The 6000-nt window shown below is 45.6% G+C and overlaps 1 long non-coding RNA gene across 1 annotated transcript in view; it reads left to right on the top strand.

Moving 5' to 3' along the window:
- The first annotated feature begins 852 nt into the window (after positions 1 to 852).
- Positions 853 to 6000, top strand: part of LOC138446062 (uncharacterized) — a 32550-nt gene continuing 27402 nt past the window's right edge. The window contains exons 1-2 of the long non-coding RNA XR_011259121.1: positions 853 to 1091; positions 3207 to 3458. This is a non-coding gene — a long non-coding RNA (uncharacterized lncRNA). The remainder of the gene's footprint in view (positions 1092 to 3206; positions 3459 to 6000) is intronic.

Below are 6000 nucleotides of genomic sequence, written 5' to 3'. Positions count from 1 at the left end.
AGGCTTGATCCCTAGATGGGAAGATTCCCTGGAGAAGGCAATGGCAATCCACTCCAGTATTCTTGCCTGGAAAATTCCATGGATAGAGGAGCCTGGCGGGCTACAGTCCATGGGGTCATAAAGGAGTTGGACACAACTGAGTCAGCATGTACACGTACGTATACACACGCACACATTCAGTTTTATATGTACACACACAATAATAAATACTTACATACACATTTTTCCATGTTCTTTTCCATTATGGTTTATCACAGGATATTAAATACAGTTCCCTGTGCTGTGCAGTAGGATCTTGTTGTTTACCCATTCTATGTAGACCAGTTGGCATCTGCTAATCCTAAGGGCCCAGTCCAACCCTCACCTCCCTGCCTTCCCACTGGCTGCCACCGGTCCATTCTCTCCCTCTAATGGGCTTAGACTTCTGATTCTCATTTTTTCCTTGTTATTGGCCACAGTTTTCATGTCAGATCTTTCATTTTCATGTTTGTATCCCCTCCAGTTTCTTCCTTATTCCTACCATGGCTTCTTGTTATCTGCAGAAATCTTTTCTTCCCTCCTCGAGAGCTCTGCTCTGGAACTAGTAAGTGACTCAATGACTTTATCAGGTAAAGCTTGGCTGTAAAGCAAATCAAGTACTCCTGGCAGGCTGTGCTTTATGAGAGAATATTTACTATGATTGAGCCCTGGAAGCTGGTTATCAGGTACTGGCTGTGTTTTAAATATTGCGTTGTTTTCTCACTGTTGTTTCAGCTGCCGGAAGGAAGCACCAACAGTCTCCAATACTGCCACCCTGTGGCGAAGTGGGATAACAAGCAGGTTTAGGGAAAGTGCTGGTTTGTATCAACCCACGTTTCCCCCTGTTGTGGACTGAGAGGAAAGGCCGTATGAGGACTCAGTGAAGCGGTGGTTGCCTGCAAACCAGGGAGAGAGCTCTCACCGTAAACGGACCATGGCCACATCCTGATCCTGGTCTTACCAACAAAGCTGTGAGAAATGCATTTCTGTTGTTTAAACCATTCAGTCTGTGATATTTTAAGGCAGCCAAGGAACACTAAAACAGCGGTCTATTCCGATCCTGGCTTATCCTGGTGAGTCACAAATATTCAGTGGGTTTAAATCATCTTTATTTATTACTGAACTTAATAGCAAATTTATTGAAAAGTTAATGATATTTAACTCTACTCAAGACCCTGTAATGATCTTTTGGGAATAGAATCTAAAAAAGAGTGCGTATATGTATATGTACAATTGATTCACTTTGCTGTATAGCAGAAACTAACACAACATTGTAAATCAACTATACTCCAATAAAATGAATTGAAAAGTAAACGATATTTAATGTAATTTAAATTTTAAAGTCACAAGCGTCTGCTGGGAGTAGGCATCTTTTAAAGAAAGTATTCATTTATTTGGCTGCACTGGGTCTTTGTTGCGGCTTGCAAACTCTCAGTTGCAGCATCTGGGTTCTACTTCCCTGACCAGGGATTGGACCTGGGCCCCCTGCATTGGGAGAGTGGCGTTTTAGCCACTGGGCCACCAGGGAATTCCCAGGAGTAGATGTTTTATGGAAACCAGAAAAGTGAAGTTGCTCAGTCATGTCCAACTCTTTGTGAGCCCATGGACTGTATCAAACCAGGTTCCTCCATCCATGGGATTTTCCAGGCAAGAATACTGGAGTGGGTTACCATTTCCTTTTCCAGGAGATCTTCCCAACCCAGGGATTAAACCAGGGTTTCCTGCATTGCAGGCAGATGCTTCACCGTCTGAGCCACCAGGGAAGTCCATGGAAACTGGATAAGGGGTTAAATATGAGTCACGTGAGTTGATACAGGGATGGCAAATGCAGATACAGACACTGACTAGAGGGGCTCAAGGGAGAAAGCTAGGAAAGGTAGAGAAATAACAAAGAGGGCTCTGGGCTTCCAAAGACCTTAAAGAAGGGGTTTGAATCCATTTTACATAAATCTCTGAGCACTCAACTATTATCTGGGTTACTAATAACATCTTAAGTTATAGGTCCCCTCCAAGTTACAGACTGGATAGACCTGCTCTAAAAATTTCAGTCATGATTCTTGTGTTCAGGTGAGGAAAAGCATGGAGCCTCTTCCAGAATGTTGTATATACGTGGCTTTTTCCTTTCTAGGCATGATGTAATTTATATAGTACTTTAGGGAAAAAAATAATGTATTTTATTACTGTTAGCAAGTGGAACAATAAAAATTACTAAGAACTAAGATAAAGGGGTGGGTGGTGGCTTCCCAGGTGGCGCTTGGTGGTAAAAATCCACCTGCCAATGCAGGAGATGCAAGGGACTTCAGTTTGATCCCTGGGTAGGGAAGATGCCCTGGAGAAGGAAGTGGCAACCCACTCCAGTATTCTTGCCTAGGAAATCCCACGGACAGGGGAGCCTGGTGGTCTACAGTTCATGGGGTTGCAAAGAGTCAGACGTGACTGAGCAACTGAGCTGAAGACAAAGGTAGTCCTAGCAATGGCACCCCACTCCAGTACTCTTGCCTGGAAAATCCCATGGACAGAGGAGGCTGGTGGGCTGCAGTCCATGGGGTTGCTAAGAGTTGGACACGACTGAGTGACTTCACTTTTACTTTTCACTTTCGTGCATTGGAGAAGGAACTGGCAACCCACTCCAGTGTTCTTGCCTGGAGAATCCCAGGGATGGGGGAGCCTGGTGGGCTGCCGTCTCTGGGGTCTCAGAGTCGGACATGACTGAGGCGACTTAGCAGCAGCAGCTTGAGCCTAAGCATTGTCCACTGGGGGGAATTCTGACATGTTTGGGCAGATCAGGCTGACAGAAGTGGGAAGAGGGAGTATTGCCTGAGGAGCTTCTTGGAGGATACACTTATTCTAATGGAAGCAGATATAGAATTAAGGAGGAAGAAGACTTAACTGTTTGCAAATTAAAACTTTAGCTGATTACTAAGCTTATATGTGCAGCCAATTTGCTTTGAATCATGTGATGTTGAAAAAACATCATATAAGGAAATAACAAAGTCTCACCTTACGTGTGGTTTGCCAGATATTTCTGCGCACAAGCTAGTGTTAAGCTCCCTGGCCTCCTTTTCACTGGGTGAAATGATGGGGTTAGAGCCCCATGTGAGCTGTGAGGACAAGCGGATGCTAGCGCTCAGGGCTGAAGCATAAAATTGCAAGTTTGAGACCCTTCTGAGCTCTTTTTCTCTTTGCAGTGACTTTCAGAGTTCCAGATTGTGGCTGTCCCATAAGTCTGGGTTCCTGAAGCAGTTGGTGGAGGAAATGGCAACCCACTCCAGTATCCCTGCCTGGAAAATCCCATGGACAGAGGAGCCTGGAGGGTTGTCCATGGGGGTTGCAAAAGAGTTGGACAAGACCTAGCGGCTGAGCACACACTGAAGCAGTACGACGAACATAGACCCACCAACCCACAACAGTCACACAGTGAGAGCAACAGATAAACATTGGTGGGTTTATATATATATATGTAAATTTGTATTTCTTTTTAAAATTGCTTATTTATTTTTGGCTGCCCTGCATCTTTGTTGCTGCACTCGGGCTTTTTCCAATTGCAGTGAGCGGGGACTGCTCCTGGTCGGAGTGTGCTGGCTGCTTCTTGCCATGGCTTCTCTTGTTGCAGAGGGCAGGCTCTATGCCACACAGGTGTCAATAGTTGCAGCTCAGTAGCTGTGGCTCATGGGCTCAGTTACCCTGCGGCATGTGGAATCTGCTAGGACCAGGGATCGAACCTGTGTCCCTGACGTTGGCAGGGGGATTCTTAACCACTGGACCACCAGGAAAGTCCACCTTGTGGTTCTGACTGCTGAACTGTGGTTGTTGGTCACTGCAGCACACCTGATCTCCAAAGTGACAAGATGAGGTTTTCAGGAATCTTCCTCAATTAAAACATCCCTGTCCTACACCCTTATTTTCAAGCCACACCCAACAGGTAGTGAAATGATCTGCCTTTAAAAAATTCCTCCATTGCAATTTATTCCCATTCCCTTTGTGATCTTTTCTAGCATACACATTGTGAGGCTGGGTCAAAGAAAATTTCATACAGTTTCTTATACATTGTGTGTAAAAAAAAGGAGTTACCTTGTTTCCAATCACTGATGAAAACTTCATGAGCCCCCACCACACATGAGCCCAAACAGGATAGGAGGTTGGGAGAGAGAGGAGACGGTGAGATGGGGGTAGAAAGAATTTTGTTTGCTGATAAGCTGTATATAAGTCTCCTCTGGTTTAAATAACCTCTTTTTGTATGGTTGCTGGGGGGAAGGGTGGGAGGAAGAGATAGTTAGGGAGTTCGGGACGGGCATGTCCACACTGCTATATTTAAAATGGATAACCAACAAAGACCTACTGTGCAGCAAGGGAACTCTGCTCAATGTTACGTGGCAGTCTGGATGGGAGGGGAGTTTGGTTGAGAATGGATACTTATATACGTATGGCTGTGTCCCTTTGCTGTCCACCTGAAACTTACAACATTATTAATTGGCTATGTGAAAGTGAAAGTGTTAGTCACTCAATCGTATCTAACTCTTTGCCACCCCATGGACCACGAGGAGCCCACCAGGCTCCTCTGGCCATGGCATTCTCCAGGCAAGAATACTGGAGTGGGTAGCCATTCTCTTCTTCAGGGGATCTTCCTGACCCAGAGGTCAAACCTGGGTCTCCTGGATTGTCGGTATTCTTTACCATTTGGGCCACCAGGGAGGCTATACCCCAATACAAAGTAAAAAGCTTGAAAAAAATTTAAAATAAAAAATAAATTTTGTTTTCAAACAGTCCATTTCAGTAAATGCTCAGTTATTCAGTGTTTACCTCCTTCCCTCCCAAAGATGGCATCTAGTAGGGGAGAGGGACGTCTGTCTTTGTGGCCCTAGGGAGGATCTGTGGACAGACGTGCTTTCTCAATGATTTGGATTGGTTTCCAGGTCACCTGCACTACTGACCTTGAGGTGCAGCTGGTAAACTTGGGGTTTATTTCCTCCTTCTTTCTCTCTCTCTCTGTCTCCTATGCTACGTGCCCTCTCTCCTGCTCCAGCACGGCTGCTCATCCCCATGGTCCACAAGCTTCTGCCACTTTGCCTCTTGACTTTGTGAGGTCCCCTGGGGCAGTTAGTGCTCTTACCTTCCAACTTCCCTGCCAAGAATGCAGAGACCTCGGGGTTCATTCCAGACTGAGGGTGGGGCTGGGCCGAGGGAGGCTCAGGAGCGCCAGTTTGGGCAGCTTCTCTGCCTCACCATGCTGATTCACCAGCCTAATCGATGTAACTGCTCCACTTTGAGGGGCTGGCTGGGACACCAGGGGCACCCGCAGAGCCTTCAAGCTATCGAGTCCTCCATTTTGAAATTCGGGAGGTAGAATCCACTGCATACGTTTCTGATTGCTTGCTCCCCTGCCTCAGTCTTCTTCCTCCACTGAGTCAGAAGGATGACCAGCTTTCATGTCCGTCAGCTGGGACATCGGTCATGTCAAATCCTGAACACTGTCTGTGCCTTGCTTAGGAAGAAACCAGTGTTCACTTCAGCCAAGTCCAGTTCTTTATATGTTCACTGGTGCTTGAAGAAGAAATACTATATCTTGGTAAAGTATGGCTTTTAAAGTATTGTCTTGGAAGTTCTATTTTAGTATTCAAAAGCTAAATACCAAATGTGCTTTCCATCTCTTTGCATTTCTGCTGGAAGAGTCCTGATCACACACTTTCCCTCTACTTCCTTGCCAACGCAGATGGATGCCTTTGGGTGATGAGAGAAAAGGTCATATACTTGGAAATACAAAGATAAAGACACATTAAGGTTAAAAATACCTTCAACATTATTGTAATTTTTTAAGGAAAACGGTCATATTTCACTTCTCTCTGCACATCCTCATGATGCCTAGCACATAGTAGGTACACACATGCAGTGACCAACTTGTTCCAGGAACTGAGACTTTTAGCACCCAAAGTACCATGTCCAAGGAGCTCTCAGTCCTTGGCAGACGGGCAAACTGAGGGTCAC

The sequence above is a fragment of the Ovis canadensis genome, chromosome 9 (assembly GCF_042477335.2).
Source record: "Ovis canadensis isolate MfBH-ARS-UI-01 breed Bighorn chromosome 9, ARS-UI_OviCan_v2, whole genome shotgun sequence".
Lineage (NCBI taxonomy): Eukaryota > Metazoa > Chordata > Mammalia > Artiodactyla > Bovidae > Ovis > Ovis canadensis.
The sequence above is the reverse complement of the archived record's forward strand: the minus strand, read 5'-3'. Positions and strand labels throughout refer to the sequence as shown.